Raw genomic sequence first — 27,102 nt, 5'->3', positions numbered from 1 at the left:
AGACCATGGAGCTTTTGGCCAGGAGTAACATGGCTAGATGTACTTTATTTTTTTTTTTTTGACTTAAAATGTCAGATTAGTTTGAACAAATATACTTTAGAATAATAACCCTAGCAATAAGTATAGAGGGAGAAAGGGTGCAAGGAGTGACTGGCATGGGGAGACCAAGTAGGGATTATTTTAAAATCAAGGGGGGGGGGGTAGTTAAAATTCTGTAAAAGAGCAGCAACAGAAATTTAGTATTTAAATATGAGAAGCATTCATAGAAAGAATGTTTATCATTGATTCAAAATTACAGGTAGTGAGGGGTTACCACTGGGTACTGTGAGTTAAGAATCTGGCTGCAGCACCTCAGCTCATTGTAGAGGTGTGGGTTTGATCCCCAGAGGATCCAGCATTGCCACAGCTGCAGCACAGTTTGAATCTGTGGCTCGGATTCAATCCCTGGCCTAGGGAACTTTCATACGCCCTGGGTGCGGCCATTATTTAAAAACAAAACAAAACAAACCAAAAAAAAACCTGTGTCTTGTTTGTTTGTTTTTTATTTATTTATTTTTTTTGGCTCCCCTGCAGCATACTGGATTCCGGGGCCAGGAGTCAGATCCTAGCCACAGTTGAAACCTATGGCAACCCCAGATCCTTTAACCCATTACACCTGCCAGGGATTGAATCTGTGTCCTGGTGCTGCAGAAACACCACCAATCCCATTTAGCCAGAGTGAGAACTCCAAAAACATGGATGCTTTTAATCGTTAGATAGATTTTTAAGAAAAAGAATAATGTATGAGATAAAATAATATATTAATTTTGAATTTTTAAAAAATTTTACAGGAGTTCCCATCATGGCGCAGCAGAAATGAATCCAACTAGGAATCCTGAGGTTGCAGGTTCGATCCCTCGCCTCACTTAGTGGGTTAAGGATCTGGCATTGCTGTGAGCTGTGATGTAGGTCACAGATGCGGGTTGGATCCCGTGTTGCTATGGCTGTGGCTTAGGTTGGCAGCTGTAGCTCCAATTCGACCCCTAGCCTGGGAATTTCCATATGCCGCGAGTGCAGCCTTAAAAAGACCAAAAAAAAAAAAAAAAAAAATCAGGAGTTCCCATCATGGCTCAGTGGTTAATGGTTCTGACTAGGAACCCTGAGGTTGCAGGTTCGGTCCCTGGCCTTGCTCTGTGGGTTAAGGATCCGGTGTTGCCATGAGCTGTGGTGTAGGTTGCAGACGCAGCTCGGATCCTGCATTGCTGTGGCTCCGGTGTAAGCCAGCGGCTTCAGCTCCGATTTGACCCCTAGTCTGAGAACCTCCATATGCCGCAAGAGTGGCCAAAGAAATGGCAAAAAAAGACCAAAAAAAAAAATTACAGATACTCACCTAAGGAAAGCAATCTTCTGGGAAACAATTTTCGGAAGAGTCATAAATTAATATGTTTCTTGAAAATCTATCATATTTTTAATCCTAAAACCAAAGTTATAACAAAGAACAAAAAGAATACCTGCCTATGAGTGCCCATAAGTATTTTTTTTGTGAAAATATTCAGGTGATGAAGAATGGAAAAGAAGTAAGTGAACTTTGTGAAAGAAATAAAGTTCTGTTTGATTTCCATAGATTTCTCTACAATGTACATTTTGAATGGGGGACCATGCTGAGGGGTGAAAAGGAGCATATGGACTAATTTATGATGGCTTTAGAATATAAATAAATGTTATGAGATTAACTTCTGGCTAGAACAATATCAAATAGGGCTGAGCATGATCATCTTTTTCAATTATGCACCCAAATCTTAGTATGCTTAGTTCTTTTTATGGTGACTCATTTTAGCAACCAAAAATCATTAGCAATATTATTTTAGCAAATATATCTCCCAATTTTTGCAGATCAGGATGTTTCACACCATGACACGTAGTAAATATCTGTTAGAGAGAGTCTTCAGCATCTCCATGTCTATTTTAATAGGATGGGGAACCGTGTTAAACTCATACTGCTCGTCTACACTTGGGCAGACTGATATACTTTTAATTGTTTATTTAATGTACATCCATGTTTGCCTAAATTCTGTGTATATGTGTACAGGATCATTAGGCATAGTCACTGTATTATTATTACTTTTGACCTGGGTTTATAACTGGGACAAGAGCCATGTCAGAATAAAAATAATCTTAGAATTAGGAGCTTGAAAACTGGACTTTTATCAGAGGGTTAGAGATAAAATTCTTATTTCTTGGGTGGTTAACAGGGTTAATACTTATTTTTTCCTTCTCATTCTGGACTTTCAGTGATACTTGATATATGAAGACATATTTATTGCCTCAGCAGTGCTAATTTTAGTTTCATACTAGGAATAAGTATGATTCATTGAGCACTTGCTATTCATCAAGAACTGTACGTAGAATACAGGTAATTCAGACATCTTTAAAACAACACTGAGGGAGAGTATTCAGCCCCATTTTACAGCTAACTAGAGAGAAGCACAGAAAAACTGTATCACACAATCAGACTGAGAATCAGACCCATGCCTGATCAAAGCAAAGCCCATCATCTTCTCCCACTCTGCCCTCTGCTTCTCTGCAATTTGAAGCTCAAGGATGGGCAACTTAACATACCTACATAGACTTGGATGTCTTTATAGGTCTATACACTCTGAATTACATCATGGGGAACCTTCTGGCTACCTTCCTGAGTTATACACCTGATTTTTTTTTTAACTGTATCATCTAAACATCTGAAGTAATTGCCTCTGCACTCAATAGTGATGAATAGGAACAAAATATTTGGGGTCTTGCAAGCCTTGAGAGAGGGTCTAGTCCTTTCTTTTCTTTCATTACCCCCATTTTTCCAATGACAGAACTGAGGCCCAGAGAGAAAGCAGTTGATCCAGAGTGTTCGATGATTTGAATGGCAAGACTGGAACCTAGACACCCAAACTCCATACCCTAGGTTCACTGTGGCCTTTCCTATAAGTATTTTTTTTTTAAATATTAAAGTTCATCTGCAGACAGCTGAATATTCAACAAGCCTTCACTGACAGCACAGTAGTTGTTGTAAGTAATAGGCAGAAATAGAAAAAAAAGAGATGATTAGATTCCCTTTCCTCAAGACTTATACTGTGTATTATAGAAACAGATGTGAGACAATGAATGAAAGTACAGTGGGAAAGCTGGTATAATTTCCAACAGGAGAATAACAATAAAGTGTTGTCTTAGAAGGGTAATCTAGGTATGGCATACAGAAGGGATGACAGAAGTAGCCTCCGGAAATGAAGGAGTGGTTAGAAGGCTCCAGTAATTCTCTAGATACGACCGTAAGAACACATTTCTACCAGGAACTCTTTCAATCCCTATTTCAATCTCTGCCTATTTTAATTCACTCCACAACAAAAGTACTTCCTCCTACAAAAAAAAAAAAAAAAAAAAAATTCCTGGATGTGCCATTGGAATGACAGCAGTTAGAAGGTTCAAAGCCATCTGCTATTGTATGCTTATAAAACCATTATGAATCATTCATTCATTGATGCATAGTTATATCTGCTGAACACTCATTTCCCACCTACTTTGTGTCTGACCCTAGAGAAAATAAAACAACACACCTGAGTTCAAAAGATTTACAAATTGAATCCCCATTCAGTTGAGAAAAATTTACATGAAAACAAGTAAGAACACTGTGTGAATGAGGGCCACAGAAGGGAGAAAAGAGGATGGACAGGAGAGACATTTGATGATAAAAGGGAAGGTATCAGGACATTTCAGGAAATGTCCCTGATAAAAATTTTTTTGAAAATAAAAAACAGATAATTTACTAGGAATGCAGCAGAATGATGAAAGGAAGGAACAGCTTGAAACAAATCAACAAAAAATAAATTTTCCTCCTTTCTCTGTCTCAAATTTATCCCATGTAATCATTTTTCTTTTTCATCAAAGAAAAATGATTGTGCCAATCCAGTGTGTAACATCTGGCTTAAGGTCACCCTAAGGGGCGAAAAATAATATGCAAAGAGGCAGAGCAACAAGTTCATACCCTGGGCTTTTAAATAGCAACATGATTTCCCTGGACATAGAGCAGCTGAACATCAACATCAATGGAAATAATAGTCAATCCATTTACTTCAGTATGTGGATGGATGTAAATTAAATTTCTGAAGAAAACCAGAAGGATGAGGAATTTCTCTTATAAGTGGAGACATTTTTCTACCAGAAAAGAGGGCTAAATTTCTTAAATGTTGTTTGAAATAAATATTCCATAGTCATTCCGTCACCTCTTTATACCATAAAACCTATAGGAAGTAACAGAAGCAGAATGGCTATACTTTCGCTCAACAATCATGTTCTCACATTTCATTACTCCCCAGGGAAAAACACCCCATCTGCCCACACATACCACCTGGATGTCCACCTCCAGTACCTTGATCAATGCTGGGGGTCTGTGTCCTGGGGCCACCCCTTCTTTCTCTGCTCCTTTCCTGGATTCCCTCTTCCTAAACTTCTTCAGATGGTGCAGAACCTACTAATCATGGTGATTTTTGTAAAACACCATCTCCTTTGTGCAACACCACAATGACATATTGATATAGTTAACTCTGTCATAAAAATCAGGAGCAGAAAATTATGATTTTATTATATGTATCCAATATAGAATCACAACCACTAGCACACATGTCCACATACACACAACAAGCTGTTTGACTGTTTCTGAGTATTCTGTTAATATTCATTTGCTACTTGTTCATTCATTTTATCATCTGCTAGTTTTTGCTCGTAGGCAAGTGGGAGCAAGTGCCAAGGGCTTGAGAAATTGTACAGAAAAAAATTACATACAGGAATTCTATTCTTTTTCTTAATTTTCTTTAAAAAGGAAGGAAGGGAGAGCACTGATTTTATTCCAGTAACAACTTACTGCAACTAATGAACCAAATTTGCAGAATTCAGAATTAAATGGCTATTGCATGTCTTCTGTGGCTGTTTTCTCAAATGCAAGCCCACTTTGCTTACACCTTTATCTAACTTGTTTTCTTTTATACCACATATTAATCTCTCAATAAAAAGAAATCCTGTGAATCTTGGCTTTAATAACAGCTTCAATTGGTTGAGACTAACCCTAAAGATCAATAACATGGTATAATTTGTAATTTTACATGAATTTAGTTAGTATTATGAGGCTAGCATGTAAGAACCATCATTTATCTTGAGATTGAGTTTACCCCACAGCCTGGAATCTCTTTCTCTCTCTTTTTCTTTCTCTTTCTCTCATTTTCTCTTTCTCTCTTTCTTTCTTTAATGGATGGACCTAGAGATTGCCATACTAAGTCAGGGAGAGAAAGACAAGTATTGCATGATATCCCATATGAAGAATCCAAAGAAAAGACACAAATGAACCCATCCAAAAAAACAGCAACAGGTCCACATAGAAAACAAACCTATGGTTACTGAAGGGGAAAGAGGATGAAGAAGGGATAAATCAGGAATTTGAGGTTAGTAGATACACACTACCATATATAAAATAAACAGCAAGGACCTACTGTATAGCACAGGGAACTATACTCAATATCTTGTAATAACCTATAATAGAAAAGAATCTGAGAAATAATATATATATATGTATATATGTATGTATATAACCAAATGACCTTTCACATACCTAAACACTGTGAATCAATTATACTTTAATTTTAAAAAAAAAGACAGTTTCCTAGAATCCTGTGATCTCAATATGCCATTAATTAGGTATTTTACTTATTTGAGGCAAATACGTATGTTTTAATACTCAAGATTAAAGATGCTGATTTTTCACAAGGTAATAGAGCAATTTTTCCATAAGGAACTAATAGTTTATAGTCAGCAAAAATAAAGCTGCTTTGAGTAAAAACTATGATCTACATAGAACATCCATTTATCTTTATTTGATTTGAAAAAATCTTCATTATTAAAAACCAAGTAATCAAATCTGAGCTTATAGTGACTCTGTATCTAGAATATTACATATGAAGGTTTGGCTGAGGGGGGAAAGGATAAAAGTATCACATGCAGATGCTCCTGGCAAAGGAAGCACTCAGTCTCAGGTGAGGTCCATCATGTGAAGCACATTACAAAATCCTAGAGAAAATGCTCCATTTATTTGGGTGAAGTATTTTTCCTTTTGAGGAGAGGGAGAGGTGGCATAGAGGCACAGGAATTCAAAGGCATGTACAGAATGGCTTTTCTATTCCACTTTTTTGGGCCACACCTGTGGCATGTGGAATTTCCTGGCCAGAGATCGAACCTGTGCCACAGCTGAGGCAATGTTGGATCCTTAACCCACTGTACTACAAAGGAAATTCCTATGGCATCTCCATTTCAAATGGTAATAAAAATACTTAGATTATGGCACTAGGGCACATTTGAAGAAAAGACTACCTTAACCAGAGTAAGCTCATGGCACAATTCTTTAGTAATATGTACAGTTTCAAGTTTTCAAATGAGCTTTAGTTTCCTCTTCTGGTCACCACCTACATGTGACTCATTAAGACTCTAAGGTGGAATCCCAGGAAGTTTCCAGTTACACTTCAATATAGTTTAAGGAAAGATGGCAAAAATTGCTATTAGGATACTTGTGGATTTAGGATTCTCTAAAGTCTCAGAGACCATACCTTGGGAATTTCAATTATCATAATTTCTGTACCCTATTTGTTCCCTTTATCCTTCACTCATGTGGCCTAGAGCTCCTTTGTAAAAATATAGGGATTGGTAGGTGCTAAGCTCATAGAAGAAACTTATTATGTTGGATCATTCATTGATGGAAAATTCAGCTTTTAAAAATATGTGTAATTTGCCAAATAATTTGCATTTCATTCATAAATACAGGTGGCAAGATTTTACAACAGTGTATTCACTGTTCCCCATCCTCATTATGATTCTTAAATTACAATAAATTTTTTCCCTAGTAGTCAAAACAAAGCACATACACTACTGTATAGAGTTTGCATGATCTTTAGACATCCCTTTGATGCTTCAGATTTACTTTGGTAACCGTTGCAAAGTATCAACAGAGATTTGCAAATGAAGGGCAATTTTCCCCAACTGCTCCTTGTGAATCATATAGAATACATTTCTCTACCATAGAAGTGGTCGTATGGTAATAAGATGATAATGCAAATCATAAAATACAATGCAGCAATCCAACTAAGTGCAGATAATTAGAGTCAGTCAGCATTTGAAAAATGGTCCATTTGGTTTCAGTGAATATGCTATGTATCTCCACACTTAAATTCAAGTCTTCTTTACTTAGAGACTTCTTTGTTAATCAGTCAAGTCACCAAGGCTAGAGAATATAGTGATGAGAGTAAAGTTCTTATCTTAAATGGAGACATTTGGAGCTCCCGTTGTGGCTCAGCAGAAATGAATCTAACTAGTATCCATAAGGACACAGTTTCAGTCCCTGGGTTAAGGATCCAGCATTGCCATGAGCTGTGGTGTAGGTCACAGATGTAGCTCGGATCTGGCATTGCTGTGGCTGTGGCTGTGGCCGGTGGCTACAGATCTGATTCAACCCCTAGCCTGGGAACTTCCATATGCCATGGGTGTGGCCCTAAAAAAGACAAAAAAAAATTAAATGGAGACATTTATTTTCTTTGCTGACAAATTAAATGTTCATTATAGATATAAAGATTTATGATAAATAACTTGGAATAGAATAATAGTAATAAGGAAGAGAGACAGAAGAGTTAACACAGATTAAAAGTTCTGGGCCAATCATTATGCTGAGTGTATTAAATGCTTTAACTGGTTTAGCCCTAGAACACTATTAAAGAGATATTCTCTTATGCCCATTTTTCAGATGAGGAGATGGAGAGATACAGAAAGAACTAAAAAAATGCAGCAATTCTCAAATGTCATAATTTTAACTGCTCTAAAAATCTCAGAATGTTTCTACCTCTTTCTTTAAAATAATCGTATATTATATTCCATGCAACAAATAGTCTTTCCTTCTGTGTTAAACGAAAGTCTCTCAAGCACACATTTAAATTCATTTCCTTCATACATTTTCAGTGGTATGTGGTGTTTGTGTGCATTTGTCTTTCTCCATCTGTACAGTATGGGGTCTTGAAAAAGAATCCACCTGAGTACTCTCTTCCTCCACGTCTTCACTTCCATTCACCTGTCAGCCAGGAGAGTCTAACATCCCGGATCCATCCCCTGAGAAACTGTCAGGGAGGAGCTCAATCATGTGTCAGATGGTCACAATGAATGTACATGTTATCCTTTATGATAGAGAACCTCTTGGTATGAGTAACATGGCTTGATGACATCCTTCCTTTTTAATGCTTGATTCTTGGTTTCCATGACACCGTGGCTGTCCTAGCTGTTTTTCACTTTCCATCTCTTTCATTGGACTCTTTCTCCCCAACTTTAAATACTGACATTTTCAACTTTCCCTCTTGCTTCTTGTCTTGCCAATTACCCACATCTTCTTGATTGGTTTATGTTTAAGCTGATGTCACAGATCTCTTTTCTAATTATGAACCATATACTTATTGACACACTGGATACCTCCCCTGAGTCTTATGAAATCCAACTTCTAATATTTCTCAAGCCTATTTTTGGCTCTTCATCATTACTAGAGGAAGAAGAAGAATACGGTGAAAGGAGGAAAGGGTTGGGATCCAGTCTAAGGTTCAAAATCATATACTCTCCATGCTGGTACACAGTCTTGATCCAGACATTCAACCTCTCCAAGTCTCCATTTTGTCTGATTACTGCAATTGGACATAATGATACGAAAAGCATAGGATATGGGTGAGAATTAAGTGAGTTAATGTTTGGAAAGGATCCAAAACAGCGTGCAGAACTTAGTAAATAATCAGTAAGTAGCTCTTCCTCTCATTTGGAGTAGGCTTTTACAAATCACTGTGTGACTAAAACAGTGGCTCCTCTTTTCCCCCATCCCCCACCCCCTCCACCCCTGGCTCTACTCTCCCCTCCTTTAAATCTCATCTTTACACTGTGCTGAGTCATATTTCTTAACACACATTTTATCACCTCACTTGCACACATAAAATTTTCCATTAACTCCATAGTGCCTAAAGGATGAGGTTAATATGCCAAAGCTTTCAACCCAGGGTACTTCATGACCCCATTACCAGCATCTTTTCTTGCTAGATCCCCACCCTCCCTGGTCCCTTAAGTTGCTTGTGGACTTACCTCCCTCTCCCCTCTCGTTTACCTGGAAAATTCCTGGTAATATTTATTTATTTATTTATTTAAGATTCAGCTCATGTGTGTCTTCTTTCTGACATTTTTATTGAAATGGTAGAGTTCTCCTCCACTGTGCTCCCATCCTATGTTACACAACCCCAGGTTTAGTTCTTTTTAATAAAAGTATTCTTGATTTACAGTATTGTGCTTATTTTGGCTACAAAGCAAAGTGATACAGTCACACATATGTAAACTTCTTTAAATATCCTTTTTCACTATGGTTTAACATAGGAAATTGAATATAGTTCTCTGTGCTATAGATCGTGTTGTTTATGCCCTCCATGTAGAATAGCTTACATCTGCTAACCTCAACCTCTCACTCCATCCCTCCACCAGGCATCCTTCCCCCATTCCCTTAGCAACCACAAGTCTGCTCTCCATGTCTGTGAGTCTTTTTCATAGATAGGTTCATCTGTGTCATATTTCAGATTCCACAGATAAGTGTTATTTGATGTTTGTTTTCCTCTTTCTGACATACTTCACTTGGTATGATAATCTCTAATTGCACTCATGTTGCTCGGAACAGCATTATTTCATTCTTTCATGGCTGAGTAGTATTCCATTGTATACACATACTACATCTTCCTTATCCATTCATCTGTTGATGGACATTAAGGTTGTTTCCCTGTCTTGGCTATTGTGAATAGTGACACTACAAACTTAGGGGTGCATATATCTTTTTCGATTACTAGGTTTAGTTTTTATTTCAGTGGATCCAGATCATTCTTATGTCATCTCACTTATCTGCCTCAGAGTTTTATCACACCTGTAGTTTTATCTTTGATAGGAAGTAGATACTGTCTAATCATTTGCCGAAAGAGTAAGTAAAATAATAAATGATTCTATTCAGCCCATTGTAAGTTCATGATACACATATATTTATATCCCCTGCATCAATTAACACTTGTAAGTATCTCAAAATACTGGCCAACACTTACTGACTTCTCATTAGGTACTGGGAATAGGTTTAAGCATCTTACTGCATTCATTTTATTTTCTCAGTGACCTTCTAATGGTGGTTCCAATATAGAGAAGTTGATACATTTCCTTGGGCAACAGCTGGATTAAAAATAAGGTAGTCAGGAGTTCCCGTTGTGGTGCAGCAGAAACGAATCTGACTAGGAACCATGAGGTTGCAGATTCGATATCTGGCCTCACTCAGTGAGTTAAGGATCCAGCATTGCTGTTAGCTGTGGTGTAGGTCGCAGATGCAGCTCGGATCTGGCATTGCTGTGGCTGTGACGTAGGCCGGAAGCTGTAGCTCCAATTAGACCTCTAGCCTGGAAACTTCCATATACCTCGGAGTGGCCCTAAAAAGCAAACAAACAAACAAAAAACTGGCTTTCTCCATATCCCAGCCCTATAGCCACCTCCTGGAATCAATGTGATTCTCTCATTCTTAAAAAAGAAAAAAAAAAAAAAAGAAGAAGAAGAAGGTAGTCAGTTAACTCCAGAGTCTAGACTTTTAACCACTGTACAGTATTTTGGCATGACTCTAGAAAGTACATAGTTTCTCAAAAAAAGCAACTGTTTTAAAAGCTCTGAGTATATATGTTTTATGTTTTACCACAGAAATATTTCTGAAAGGAAAATATATTCTGAGCTTCTAAGAAAAATCTTTCAAGTTCCAAACTAAATAATTCAGGTTATCTCACCAACTTTAAATCCTTCTTTTTATATAGAGCCTCCAAGGAATCAAATAGTTGGGAATATATTAACTGCAGGATTTAAATTATATGGCATAGTTTAACACAAAGAAATTAATTGAAAAAGTTTTAAGAAAATCATGTTCTTCTCCAATAAATGCTGCTACCTGGGGGCAAAGAATAGCTGCCAGTTTTATTGAGAGCAAGTTTTTTTATAAACTAATCTGGGATTTGCTGTAAATAATATATGCACCTACCATGTTACCCTTTCATTTTCTTTTAAGTTCTGTATAAATATAGTAAGACTTCTGATTAAACATCTCTGGAATAATACTCTCTCATATTACCTTTAAAAGGGCTTCCTCTCTTTTAAACCCTATAGGGGAGTATATTTTCTTGATGCAAATTTATATGATATAGCAAGATCTTATTACAAAGAACTTAATTTTTTGTCATTTATGAGTAGCATTTATGTTGAAATAAATGCTATTTCAACATAGCTGTAATATCATTTTCCAATTCTTCAGAGTGAATTTTCTATATTAAGTTTACTCCAAAAAGAAAACAAATGAAACATGTTGTCCTTATTTATGATGAAATACAATTTTGAAAATGCAAGTTCATTCAGTTAACAAAAGGAAAATAATCAAAATATCATGCACAATGTCTTACAGGTATTGTCATAAGGAAAACAAGTCTATGTACTTGTAATACTGCTGGTAATAAATACCTTTTTCAATATCTGAATTTCTCTGTGGACATTTGAAAAACAATATATTTTGTTGCTGATTTTTCTTCTAAATCTACTCTCTGCCAAATATAATAACACAAAGTATGATAAATCTAGAATTTGACTCATAAGTACCTTAATTCAGTCAACACTGTTGGGGAAAAAAAAAAAATGCTTCCATCCTACACTATTTAAGAAACTATTCCTCATTCTAAACTGTAATTTAAAATTTTTCACATTTCTATTCATTTGCTTACTTAGTCTCCCAGAGAAAATGTATTTGCTATGAACCTACTCATAAAGAGCCTACAAACTGAGTATTGTTTGGAGCCAAGATAATCGACTTATTATTTAAAACAATACTGTCCTCAGGACTAAGTCATTGCATCATGACGGCAGTAAGCATTTCATGGGTTAGTCCATCTTGGCAAAGGTTTTACAACACTCCCTCCCCATCACATATTTATATCATGATACACAATCTAAATATTACTAAATACCTTCTATGGACCAGGAATTCAGCTGAGGGCTGGGGTAGGGAACCACCGGAAATTACTCTATACTGGGAGAAGACCATTCCTTTACAATCATTACCATTTGAATCTAATCAAGGGAATCTAATAAAGAATATAATTGTAGGGAGTTTCCTTTGTGGCTCAGTGGTTAATGAACCTGACTAGGATCCATGAGGATGCAAGTTCAATCCCTGGCCTCAGTGGGTTAAGCCTGCTGTGGCTGTGGGGTAGACCAACAACTGTAGCTCCAATTTCACCCCTAGCCTGGGAACTTCCATATGCTTCTGGCCCTAAAAAGCAAAAAGAACTTAATTGTAACTTAGCTGCCTCAATTCAGATAGGTTAATGGATTAGTTGGCTATTACAACAAAGGGTCATACATGATTAGAAGCAGAATCAATCCATCCTTCAATCCTTATTGGGATCCAGGACTCCATGTCTGTCATTGCTATGAATTGCTAAGAAAGTTTGCTATTGCCTTGCTGGTGGCCAATACTACAAGTGTCAATTATTCAGTACCTTTAAACACAACATTGGATATGTGTATACGCTCCACAGGGATGAATGCTTTATTAATAACTATAGCCATGTATCTTATACCAAGAGGAGGAATCATTCGGATAAACAATCATTTTTGCAATAATGTCTAAATGTGAACAAATCTCTAGTTAACATACACTGTGGTTTATACAATGTCTTCTTTGTCTGAAACTTTCCTGGAGTTTCTTCTAAGGCAGAGGCCCTGGTGAGTGTGGATAAGAGCCAAGTGGCAGTAACATTCTATCCACCTTTCACCAAAGAGTCATGTAACCATCTCTCAGTGGGAGACACACTGGCCCTTGTAGTATTAGCTACTGAAGTAAGACCTCTGCTTGAGCTCACATCTCACCCTGAACTAACTATGAACTCAACAAGGAAGAAGGCCACTTCTGTTTGGCTTTCCTTATTTCTTGCTTAATTAGGATGAGGTGCCTATTCAGATCAATTAGTGACCACAGCCTCTGTACCAGTCTACATGCCATGTGCTATGGGAGAAGGATAGAGGCACAGACAATCTTTCAGAACTAGATTGTTCCAAATCCTAGTGTGTTTGTTGCTCGTTCCACCAGTGGGCAACAGAAACCCTTCCTCTGGCCTAGTGTGAGGTCCATTTATGACTAATCTCTTATTTAATCTACATGACAGATAAAGCAAGCAAACAAAACAAAAAGTGAAAACAAGTCCTAGGTCAAAGTCATATTCCCAGATTAATATTTACTCATATGAGAAGAGAATGGTAAAAGTCTCTATTTATCAACCATTTCCAATATGTCTGCAAAAGAGGGCTCTTTGATATGGGATTCTAAAAAGCTGGGATCTGGGGTTACTCTAGTCCTTCTATTTTTAGTGTTAGAGCCAGTGTCATTTCTGGTCACTTTATTTCCCCTTTAAAACTCTCTAACAGCTTCTGATCTCACTCAGACACTACTTACCTAGAAATGGTCTAGTTCCCATTTCATACTGGACCCTAACCACACTGGTCTCACCACAGCTGTCACCTTTTCCTGGAAAATTCATTCTATAGATGTCCATGTGGCTCAGTCCCTTCTTCCAGTACCATTTAAACATTCCCAAGTCCCTTTTCCTGCTTCCTCTTTCTCTGTAGTACTCCACACCACTAAACACAACTCCTATTTTATTTATTTTTCATTTTCTCCTCCTCTACTAGAATATAAGCTCCATGAAAGTAGAGATTTTGTCACTCTTGTTCATTGATGCAGCCAAGCAAATGGAAAATATTAAAATATTTGTTCAATGAATAAATACATAATTTAACTCACTACAAAAAAAATTATCTCTTGTCTAGCCCTAACTAGATAAACTTCTACTGTCATGTCACTATTTCTGCTTCCTTAGTATGTGGTTTCTTGCCACGGCTTCAATTTGGGTGCTATCCTTCCAAGCAATTCATCTATATTCCAGAAATGAATATAATCAATGGACAGGAACAGAGGAAAGGAAAATAGGTAGGAGATAATTGCAATAATCTGCAAAAGGAGATGGTAGCATGTTAACACTCACGTCGTAGCGGCAAACCTGGTTAAGTATAGGTGAGACTCTGGGAGAATATTGAATGTGCAGGGAAAGGACATTGTGGTGGATCTTAAGGGGAGTTTGATTTAAAACAAAGGGAAGATTGAAAAAAAAAAAAAGGGAGCTCCCTGGTGGTCTAGTGGTTAGGGCTTGGTACTTTCATTGCTCTGGTTTGGATTTAATCCCTGGTCTGGGAAATGTGATCCCACATCAAGCCACTGCATGCCATGGCCAAAAAAAAAAAAAAAAGGAAAATTGAGGATGACTCCAAGACTACTGCCTGAGGAAGGAAATGGAAGAATGAAATTGTAATGTACCGAGATGAGGAAGACTCTTAGGGAGCAAATTTGCAACGATGTACTTGGCTGTAGACATGAAAGTGGGAGGTACTATTAGGATATGAAAGTCTAAAATTACTCAGTATGAGAGTCTCTAGTTCCATCCATGTTGTTAATATACAGCACAAATGAACATTTCCACAAAAAAGAAAATCATGGACTTGGAGAATAGACTTGTGGCTGCCTGGGGGGAGAGGGAGGGAGTGGGAGGGATCAGGAGCATGGGGTTATCAGATGAAAACTATTGCTCTTGGAATGGATTTACAATGAGATCCTGCTGTGCAGCATTGAGAACTATGTCTATATACTTATATTGTAACAGAACAAAGGGAGGGAAAAAATATATACATGTAAGTGTAACTTGGTCCCCATATTGTACAGAGGAAAAAGTAAATTAAAAAAATAATAATAAAAAATAAAATTAAGGCAAGTTGCCTGGGTTTGAGATATGCATTTGGAAATGTAAACACATTGATAGCATTTAAAACCAAGAGACGAGAGTGAATGTAACAGCAAAGAGAAATGCTTCCAAACAGATCCTGAACACATCAATACTTAGAGGACAGGCATCTGAGAGAACCCAGCAAAGAATTCTGAAAAGGAGCAGCTGGTGTAATAGAAGGAAACCAGAACACTGTTGTATCCTGGAAGCCAAAGGAAAGTATCTCAAGAAAAAGGGAGTGAATAGCTCCCTCAAAACTCCTCTGTTTTGAATTAAAATGCCTGAACAACACAGATGATGACTTTGAGCATTTGACAAAGCATTTGATGGCTTTGACAAAGCATTTAAGTGATGTAGAGGAGGAAAAAAAAATGTATTGGGGTGGATTCAAGAGAGAAGGAAAGGAGAAAAATGGAAACCTCTCTCATGGGTAACTCCTGAAGAGTCTGACTACAATGGGAAAGAAGTATGTATGTATACCTGAATGTAGAAGTACAGATAAGAGAAGCTTTAACACTTGTTTGTTTTTTAAGATGGAAACTAATATATTTATAATATGATGGAAAGATCCATCTCAATGGGAAAGATTTATGACACCATTTAGAGAGGAGAGAATCACTATAGTAAGATCCTTAAATAGGCAAGAAGGGATGGGATTTCATGTATGTAGACTTGGTGTGTAATAGTACTTAAACCTTATCAACTATTTCAATGTTTTATTCAAGGTCAGTTATCAGTGTCTGTTATACACTAAGTGTCCCCAAAATATAATATGGGATAAGCTGTTGATGATAAACTGTTCCAAGAGCGTGGGGGTTACTGATCAGCATGAAACTAGTAAGACAATCACCCTATTTTACAATATGCACATTATTTCCCTTAGGATTTTATTCCAAGGAAATTATGATCATGTATAAAGACCTAACTACAACAGTTCCTGTCATGGCACAGCAGAAAGAAATCCAACTAGGAACCATGAAGTTGTAGGTACGATCCCTGGCCTCACTCAGTGGGTTAAGTATTGGGCATTGCTGTGAGCTGTGGTGTAGGTCGCAGATGCAGCTCAGATCTGGCATTGCTGTGGCTGTGGCATAGGCCGGCAGCTGTAGCTCTGATTGGACCCCTAGCCTGGGAACCTCCATATGCCTCAGGTGTGGCCCTAAAAAGCAAAATAAATAAATAAATACATAAATAAATAAAATAAAAAGGAACTAACTACAAATATATTCATGGAAGCATGTGATAAAAAATATAAGAAATGGAGTGAATGTAACTGAATGCATAATAAAAGATTACTGCTGAAGTTAAATACAGTGATCCCAGATCATGGAAATCTGTGGGGCTATTTAACATGTACCAGATATGTACTGATTTGGAAATAAATTGATAAATGAAAGCAGATTATAATTAATATGCATAGCATCTGGTCTATGATACCCAATTATAAGGCCTATTTTGATATTTAAAATGTATATGTGTGTATGTATGTTTGATGAACCAAGAAAGAGCATAACAGATACACATTAGAGAGTATGGTATGCATGGTGGGATTAGAGATAAATTTTTAATGATAGGTTTTCTTCTTTGTTTGTTATCTACTATTTCCAAAGTTTTTGTAGTAATCACACAACATACAGCATTTAGAAAATGGTTAAATGATATGTCTATGTGCGTGTGTGTATATGTCTAATTTTTGCTGATTTTTTTTCCTCCTGCATACTATACTCCTGTTTGTTGCTTTAATCAGATTCAATTAGCATTTTGGAGACAAATCAAATGACAGGTAATCTCTTTTCTGTATTATTTATATACACAATATGATATGTACAAAAAATGTTAGTCATGCCATGACATCACCTTAAAATGTTTTCAAAAGAGCTTTCCAGTATAATCTAGTAATGGTATTAATTTTTATTTTTAATCATCACTTAATTAAGAACTTTTTGAGAACTGCCAAAATTAAAATTTTTTTAAAAAGTGCTATATTTCCAGGTTGAGCAACTACAATTTTGAAATATTTTATACCACAGCATAACCATTTCCTTGCAAAGAGGGTCTCTATTGAGCTGCAGTCATGGAATACGGAACAAAGATTCATGCCAACCACACATACTCTTCCTATTTTAATAAGGAAGGTAAATATTAGGATGATTTGGACAAGAAAATGTGGAACTGGGAGGTAAAATCTGAAAATTTTTACAGTAATTTTTTTGTGTGTATGTCTTTTTAGGGCCACACCCACAGCATATGGAGGTTCTCAGGCTAGGGGTCAAATGGGAGCTGTAGCTGCCAGCCTACATCCACAGCAACATAGGATCTGAACCGCGTCTGCGACCTACACCACCACTCCCAGCAAGGCTGGATCCTTAACCCACGGAGAGTGGCCAGGGGTCGAACCTGTGCCCTTATGGATATTAGTCGGGTTCGTTAACCACAGAGCCACAACAGGAACTCCTGAATATTTTTAGAATAAAGATAAATAATTATGTGAGGAATTATTTTGCTATATTTTCAACTAGGGTTTCACATGGCTCTGAAAACTCCCACACAAGATACTTCCTGCCAAAGAAATAAGTGCCTTACGACCTGTACATGAACCCAAATATTGGATGTACATTCACAAAAGATGGTACTGGTATTTTTATCCCTAACATTTCACTTAAAATTGAAATAAGTTTCCATTCCAAGTGGAATGTGTAATTGAAAATCCTGGGCAACATCACACTTTCTACATCTGATTCTGAGACAACTAAACGCTATTCTTGCAGATGATAACTACAGGCATATTTAATTCCTTAGACCCCCATTAGCATTAAAGAACTAAATATAACTTTTATACCATCACTTGCAATTGGGATTTTTGGAGCTCAAACAACTAAAACTCAAGTCAGTTTGGGAACTGTTCAAAGTTGTGCAGCTTTTTACTGTCCATGTAGGGTCCAGAACCCAGATCTCTTGATGCATAATCTTGCAATTTTTATGTTTTTTTTAAACTACTTGAACTAAATGTAGTATTTAACCTTTATTATTGCAAAGAAATTATATGAGTACCCACTTGAAATATGGGCAGTGTACCTGACTCTGGCCTTATCTCATGTCTTATTCTATGCTGCTTGATCTCAGTTACAGAATAAGAACACAAAATAGAACATCAATGAAGTATTGATTTTTTTTAAATATTTTTAACTTAATTTAAGAAAAAAGTTTTAGCCATGGCCTGCATGTCTCAATGTGGCATCCCAACTCCCAGACCAAGAACTGAACCCGGGCTACAGTGGAGAAAATGTCAAATCCCACCCACCAGGCCACTGGTTACTCCCTCTCTTCTGTCTTAAACTTTTGAAGTGTTGCTTTCTTGACCTTCATTGAAAAATGCTATGAATATAAATAAGATACATGCCATTTGGGACCAAAAAATTCTAGATACGGTTTTTCAGACAAACCATCAAATCACATAATTAACAATTTTAGACAATATATATTTAAAGATATTCTAATGGCCTTCATTTGAAAATTCTATAAGCTATAGGCATGTAGTGTCTTAAAATGTGATCCATTCACTCCAAGAGATGCAAATTATCCAGTGAGGACATACAGGCAGTTTCCAGCTTTAAACCCTTTAATCCCACACAACCACTCAAATGATCTCTCTACAATGCAGATCCAAATACTTCAATCTTCTTTTTAAAACGTTCTGGGGTTGCCCTATAGCCCAGTGGATACAATCTACAATCATTAGCGCATGCCAGGCACTTCACGATCTTCTTCTTAGCTGTCCTGCTGGACACAGCTTAAGTCCCTGTCCTCCTTCCCTTCAGTGCGCCGAACGATTCAGCAATATTGCATTTTTGCAAGACCTCTCCACTGCTTTCCCACAGCAGTCTGTGCCAGTTACTACCATACTACAAAATGATCATGTTCTGTTTACTCCTTTGCCTCTGACACTAGACCCCAGAATCCTTGTTGGCAAGGACCAAGTGGCATTTGTTTACGTATCTCCAGCATTTTTTGCACAGTAACTGGAACTCAAAGACTCTATGTTGAACAAGTGAAAAAAATTAAAATTAATAATACATTGGGACTACAAAAAGTTTGATTCTTTTGAATATTTGCTTATTTTGTCAAGGAGATTTGTGTCAGGGACATAGACATTCCAAATCCCTTGGCATATAAAGTCATGTCCATACTCATAGCTCCATTTAAACAAATAACTGGATAACATGCAGATCACAGTTCCCTGTTCTAAATGATAGGAAATAATCCTCATCTATGTTTCTTGCTGAAGTGCAATTCTCCCTCATCCCATCCTAAGATTATGATGCAGTCACTCTGTAGTAGAATTGTCATGGAAACACACACATACACAAAGAGGAGTTTCATTGTGGCGCAGCAGGTTAAGGATCTGGCATTGTTACTGTCAGATCCCTGGACCAGGAACTTCAGCATGCTGCAGGCGTGACCAAAACAAACAAACAAACAAACCAAAACACCACACAAAGAGAACTTTAATCATGTATTCTGTGATGTTCTATATTTTGGCAATTAAAATATCTTGCTGCCATGCAGTTAGGTGTTAGATAAGTGAAGATTATTATTTTATCCATTTAAAAGCCATTTGTTCAAAATACAGTCATCCTTGCAATTAAATGTTGCTTGCCAATGTAGGAAAAATAATCTGCGATTTTCTTTTTTTTTTCCAATATTGATACATAGCTTTGACACTTATTCATCCTATTGCTTACCAATGTCATTCACCAAAAGTAATCAAACTAAGCTGTGCACATGAAGAGGACCACTGTTAACTGATCCACATTCATACTACATAAATAAGCAGGTACTACTGGAATTGGTCAGCTTTACAGAATGCAGAATTGTGTAGAAGGAGCTGAATAAAAATGTGTAACTCAATTTAGGTCTTTCCCCTTCCTTCTTTCATTCAATGTTTTAAAATACATATTTCTGTGATTTCAAATTATTCAAGCTGTTCAGGTTATTAAACAGTGAATCCAGCTGACTTCAAAATATAGAAATATGCCACACAGACTTTCCTAGAAAGCTCTTTAAGAGCTTCTATTATCTACTGAAGAACTAATACACTCCCTTAATTGTGCCTGCTGGGTGATCAGGCACCAGCAGCTGAGGAAATCAGACCCACAAAGAAACGTAAGGCAGCAAAAAGGACATTCGCTCAGCAAGAAAGGTTGCAGAAGCCCTATGACAAATGAGACAAAGCAAGTCAAGTAATAATAGAAGAGCTTTTTGAACATTTTCAGTAATTTGGTTATAACTAACTCTAGAGTGCATTAGCAGAAGATTCTTAATCAGACCCTACTTTTCCATTAGAGAGACTAATTACAGTCAGTCTCTTATTGGCAGATTTATTTTTCCTCCATGAAAATGCTTAACAAATATAAACTAATTTGTTTAAATTTCCCTTTGTCCATATCTCTGTTTTCTGAGTGAGCCCCAAGCTGTCACATCAGAGACTGCACACACAGAGGGCACTGTTCACTAAATAATCCCCGTTCGGCTGGCAACCGATTAAACCAAATCCACATTAATGTGAGATCAACTCCCATCCCTCAAACACAGTGTCTGTTGTAAAATCTTGTTTTTACAAGTCTAGCTGAATTCTGCTATCTTAATTCCAGTTTCTTTTAGAAAAAATTACTTTCCATCGGAGTGATGTAGTTTCCTCTTTCTGAATCTATTTGTTGCTAGGCCAGGGATCTGCTTAAAAAGACTTCTAACTTAGGAGGCTACCTGGCAGAAGGGGTGTTTGTTTCATGCCTGGGTAATTAAGATCACAGTTAATCCACTAAAATATTTTTTGGAGACACACTTTTCATAAGAGACAGAGTAACCCCTTAACCCCTGCTTTGCAGGTATGATCTTAAAGATATTACTTGCAGGAAAAAAAAAAATTAGGAAGGTGCTTCAGTACTCTTTTGTTAATAGTCAAATTTACTTGCTTTCAACAAAGCAGTACCAGTGGGTTTCCAGTTGTATATCCCTTATTAATGGAATAACAGTGCTAAAATCTAGAACCAAACTAAGTGGTTTAAGAAGCGGTTTTCTAAGAAAAATCTCTTTAAAATGTTTAAAAACATTAGTAGCAATATTAGGAATATTAAAAAAAATAATCTGGAAGTAGAAAACACAGAAAAAGATATAACAGAAGGACAACATAACCCACATCCTCATGGATACTAGCAGGGTTTGTTAACTGCTGAGCTACGATGGGAACTCCCCAAGTCAATGGTTTATCTCTCATACCAATATATAGAAATCTGTGTTAGAATATCAAATGTCAAAATCAGTTTTATTTTGTTCACTAAGTATTAGTATACTCAATAATCATTAGCATAGGTTTTTCTATTTTTATTTACAATATAATTTTTTTTTTTTTGGCTGCACCTGTGGTATATAGAAGTTTCCCAGGACAAAGATCAAATCTGAGCCACAGCTGCAACCTATGCCACAGCTGCAGCAATGCCTGATCCTTAGCCTACCACCAGGGATCAAACCATCGCCACCACAGAGACAAGGCCAGATCATTGACCCACTGCACGACAATAAGAACTCCACAAAATATAAATTCTAAACATTAAAAAAATTATTCCCATAAGACAACAAATGATTTCAGCTAGAGCCAGAAGTTGCTGTTATACTGAAGAAATGCTGAAGGATAAAAGAAAACAATATCTGGCTTACTTGAAGCATGCTAACATCAATTTATATCTGGAGTACCTGAAGTTAAAATTGGTAATAAATATATTTTTCTCTGGTACAAAAATTTATTAAATAGAAATGAATTTTACTTCTATAAAATATTATTTCATAATATACAACTAGTCCTTCTATTTTTGTAAATAAACACAGGAAGGACTTTTCTATAATTATTAAGATAGAATATGTTCAGTAATAAATATGAATTATTTATTAGATTATCTTGAAGGCTATGGAGATGGTTAATTTTATGAGTCAACTTGTCTATACGACTGTCCCCAGATATTTGGGCAAATATTATTCTGGATGTTTCTGTGGTTTTTGGATGAGATCAACATCTAAATCAGTTGACGTGGAGGAGATTATCCTTCATGATGTGGATGGGCCTCATCCAATACATTGAAGATCTTAATAGAACAAAGACTGAATTCCTTGAGCAAGAAGGAGTTCTCCTAGCAGGTGGCCCTTGGATGTGGACTGCAGCTCTTCCAGCCTGCCAGTCTACCCTGCAGATGTTGGATTTACCAAGCTCCTACCACTGTGTGAACCAACTCCTTAAATTAAATCTGTATCTTTGTCTCTGTTTTTCTTTCTCTTCAGACCAGACAGACAGACTCTCCCCCTCCCCCGCCACACACACACCTTTTTGGGCTGTTTCTCCAGAGAAACTGAACTAAATACAAACATCATTTGCAAATGAGTCCAAATTTATCAGGGTTTTTAGAATCTTTGGATGTTTGGGATAATCTGGTAACTTGGTATTCTGAACAAATATAAACTGAATATAAATCAGATACAAATGTTTTTGGAATAATTAACTAAAGAGATACAAGAATAAGTTTTATTCACTGATATGAATCAAGAGCAGAGGGTCTAGAGTGAACTAACTGAATGAATGAATGAATGAATGAAAAATGAACTGTTACTGAACTATCATATTTGACCAACAGGAAAATGCAAGTAATAATTAAACTATATTGGACACAGAATTGTTCTTAGCATTGAGACAAAATAATAATAAGAATAATAATAAGATGAAGAATAGAATGGAAATATTTCCATAGAAAAGTTTTATTAAATGAAAATTTTGAAAGGAAACTGGCCAGTTTTCTCTATGTGTTTTTATAACTGACTGCCATAAAACCTGCAAAAACATTTTCATAAAAATTAAATTTATCTCCATTACTAAGTGTCTAGTGTGTGGCAGGTGTTATAATAACTTAGGACACACTACAATCTGATGTGGAAGGAAGTGCATCTCCATTTTACAAGTCAGGTAACTTGACCATGATTGAACAACCTAAGAGTGCTACTGAGGACATTCAAATTCAATCAGCCTTGCTCCAGAAGCTCCAGCACCATCCTTCTAACATAGTATGGCGAGAAAGAATACAAGTTACCAGAAAGAGCTTTGGATTCTCAACCTTGAGTGATTTTCAAATAAGTGAACAATCATTGTCTATCCTGTTTTAGATTAGACCTTTCTGGTATGAGTGTAAGAAAACAACTACTTTCCTGAGATCTTTTCCAAGTTTACTTTTTATATTTGTTCCTAAGGTAGTTTTAGTGACTTAACTAACCTCCAAGATATTGCAAAAATGAATCTTTTTGTCTGGGTAAATGTGCTCAGGATATTTAAACTGGCAGCCAAAAGTTATCAAAACTGCGCTGCTGGGCTTTGAAAAAATAAAGAAAAAGAAAAGAATCTTTGTATCACACACAGTACATGGCTTATTTTTTACATACATGTTCCCTCTCTAATCATGAAACTACATTTTAGATCTCATTTCTATAGAGGACACTCTGATTTTGAAAAGAGAACTGCCTTTGTCCTCTTCTTTATGCACTTAATTGTCACTCATAGCCATATAATAATAAACAAATGTGAGCCATATTTTTATACACTGAAGTAATTACTGATGCCACAAAGATAATTTTAAAAGGGTCTATCTCACTTGCTGGTATCAACACATAGCCAAACATCTGTATAAAGTCATAAAGGAATAATATGTACATGAAAGACATAAGCTTATTTTTGCATGTCTGTGCCTACATACATTCTTGATTGTATCATACAGGAGGGCAGATTTTTGAATAATTTTATTTTTAAAAGTATCTGTTGACATAGTCTTGTTTAAATATAGTTTGTCCTGTTACCTATCTTAGTGTTTTGTTTTATATTACATTAATACATTTATTTCCCAGAACTAAACTAGTTGTGCTGCAAGGAGTTCGAAAACAGCAGTTTTTGTATAATTCCTATTTTTCCATCACAGTATTATAACCAAGCAGGACCCTGTGAGGCCTTCCCAGAGTGTCCCCCACTCATGTCTTCCACCTCCTTTTTATCTATAGAAAAACTCTAGTCAAAAAACCAATTTAATCAGAGAGCTGAAAAAAAATACAGAGGAAAAAATAAAACAGTAATAATAATTCAGCCATTCAACAAAGTCAAGGACTTTCAGTTCTTCAAAGACTGTAGATAGTATTTTGAGCCATGTCGCTGAAACTGTTTTGCAGGTGCTGAAGCCCCCACCAGGTGGAAGAACTCGACTGTGCAACTGTGCTGCCCACAAGCACATGAACCCCAGACTCACTGGAACCAGAAGGTTGATGACGCTGACTCCTAGTTACCTTACCACCCACCAATCAGGAAAATGTCCATAAGCTGATCACGCCCTGCTCCTCAAACACTCTAAGACTCCTCACTACTCCTTCCAAGTTGGGGCACAGTCCTTGAGGCACTTGCCTGCTGTGTTCCCCTCTTTGCCTTCAATTAAAGCTACTTTTTGTTTCTTCCAACTTTGTCTCCACTTTTCTATTTGGCATCAGTGTACAGAGACAATCGAGATTTCCGCAACAGTACCATCAAATGATGTACCATATATAAAGGTCAAAAAGGTGGTGAGGCATTATTTCTATAATTGTTTGTATGGGTCAAAAGCCAAACCAACTAAAGTAGTCAGAATTGATTTAGAAGCAAGACAATATCTAATTTTCAACATTTATAACATGAAACAGTATTGTCAGAGAAATTCAGTTGAGAGTTTGGAGTCATATGACATATCATGCTGAATCCTAAGAGTTTGCTGATATTTGACAATTTGGTCTACAAAAACAGTAATTCCATAGATGTTAACCAACAGGTCGATTTTTGAGGAATCAGCAGACAACTGTGACACAACTTGGAAAGGCCTGGTAAAATGATCCAAGAGGAACTCAAGGGCAGGAAAACTCATCTATGAAACTCCAGTTAGCAACACCCTTATGTGTGGTTATTCATAGACCTTCCTTGGTTTAGGTTTTATCAGTGATTAATAATCAAATTGGAAATTGAATTAAAAATTATTTCTTCTCTAAGTGATAAGCTATGCTTGGATCACAGAGTGGACAAAGAAGAATGAAAGTAGTTTTTCGTGATGTCTCCCTGTTCTGGGAAGACAAGTGGTGGTGAGATACTAAATTGTTATGGGTATTTACAGCTTTTCTTTCTTTCTTTTTTTTTTTTTTTTTTGCCACACTCACAGCATATGGAAGTTCCCAGGCTATGGGTTGAATTGGAGCTGCATCTGCCTGCCTACACCACAGCCACAGTCATGCCAGATCCGAGCCGTGTCTGCGACCTACACCACAGCTCATGGAAATGCCAGATCCTTAACACACTGTGCAGGGTCAAGGATCAAACCCGCATCTTCATGGATACTAGTCAGGTCCTTAACCCGCTGAGGCACAACAGCACTTCCCAGTGTTTTCAGCGTTTGAAGCTCACCTCTCCTGCCCCCAATATCCTCTTCCATTGGCTCAGAATAGGTCCCCTGGCTGGAATATATGTTTTTTCCTATTCCAGCATGGTCACATGCAACAGGGCTGGCCAATTTGAGATCTGCATGAATCTGACTACAGTTCTTCCTTGGGGAAAGTGTGTCATCCAGTTCAGGTCAACATGAGTTAGTTTCAAGACTTTCATTCAAACACTTGGGAAAGAATTATTACTATGCTGGACTTGAACCTGGGAGAATGAAGATCTGGAGATGCTAAGGGATACAGGGTTGAAAAGTCCCTGAGAGTGAGGCTAACATGGAAGAGAGAAGAACCAAAAAGTGGAGAGAGATTGGGACTTTTTGATCTTTTTTAACTATCTAATTCCAACTATCTAAGACTTTTCTTTTCAGTTACATGGACATAAATTCCTCTTGGTTTAAGCAAGTTTCAAGTAGACTTTCTGAACTTTCCTCTTTAAAAAAGTCCTAATTAATACACAGGAAGGATGAAATGAGCAAAGGAAAGCAAGAAGTTCCTTTTGGATACACTCTCATGCCGTGATCGTATAGTTATTAGTACTCTGCATTGTGGATACATTCTCAGGGCTAATGCTCCTTGGTGAGGGGTCTCAGTTTGGGGATATCTCTAGCTGACTTTAGCTATTTACCCAGCACTGTGCACAGGCTTACAGAATAATAGCATTGTTACCCTCTAGAATCTAAAAGAGAAGTCATTACAAAATCCTAGCTCCCTTTAGACCCTTTCTCAACCTGAAGTATTAATCTATTAATAAGTATTATATTGGAGATAAATGAAATTTCAGTTGCATCCACAGACCCTTATCATTTTTACTGAAAAACTCTATCCCTACCTACACATTTTACAATGTAGTCAAAACTTATCTCAATTTGAAAATATTTCTCTGTCATAAAACATCATCCTTATAGCTTGTGCTTTCAATCATCTGTTCTGAAATGTTCTTTTACTTGTTTTTTCCCATTAAAAAAAAGTCTCTCTTCCTGTAAGCTCAGCTCAAATACCACCACCTCAACCTTGAGCATCAGCTTTCTCTCTCAACCGACATCATAAAACATTTATCTGTCCATCTTTTTTTTTCTGTCCAAAACTATTACTTAAATACTTATTAATGTGTCTGATGTTTTGTTCATTATTGAGGATTAAAAAAAAAAATTCTAAGAGTTATAGCAGTGGCTCAGTGGGTGAAGAACCAACATTGCCTTCCTGAAGATGCAGGTTCAATCTTCCATGAATACAACCTAGAAAGAAAGGTACCCGTACTAAGTTACTGTCCAGGGAGATGGAGAAAAACAAAAAGCATTTTGTGCTACTAGAGCTGGTTATCTGTACCTTGATTTAGCACTTAAAACATTTGATTTTAAAATTAATTGTTTATATGTTTGTTTTTCTCCATGCAATCTTATATTCCTTGAGGGCAAGAACTACATCTTCAAGTTCTGTTTTTCTTCAGAGATTAATGCAATGTCTTGAACAAATTGCTTACTGAATAAGTACACATTGATTTGAATATAATAAAATTTTACTAGCTCATTTTACAAAGAGAAATAAATGGTTAAAGGCCTTTGCAGAGTTCTTTATTATTCATGGGCAGTGCAATTTTATCTTCACA

The sequence above is a fragment of the Phacochoerus africanus genome, chromosome 3, assembly GCF_016906955.1.
Source record: "Phacochoerus africanus isolate WHEZ1 chromosome 3, ROS_Pafr_v1, whole genome shotgun sequence".
NCBI classification, from domain to species: domain Eukaryota; kingdom Metazoa; phylum Chordata; class Mammalia; order Artiodactyla; family Suidae; genus Phacochoerus; species Phacochoerus africanus.
This window is presented reverse-complemented; position numbering follows the sequence as displayed.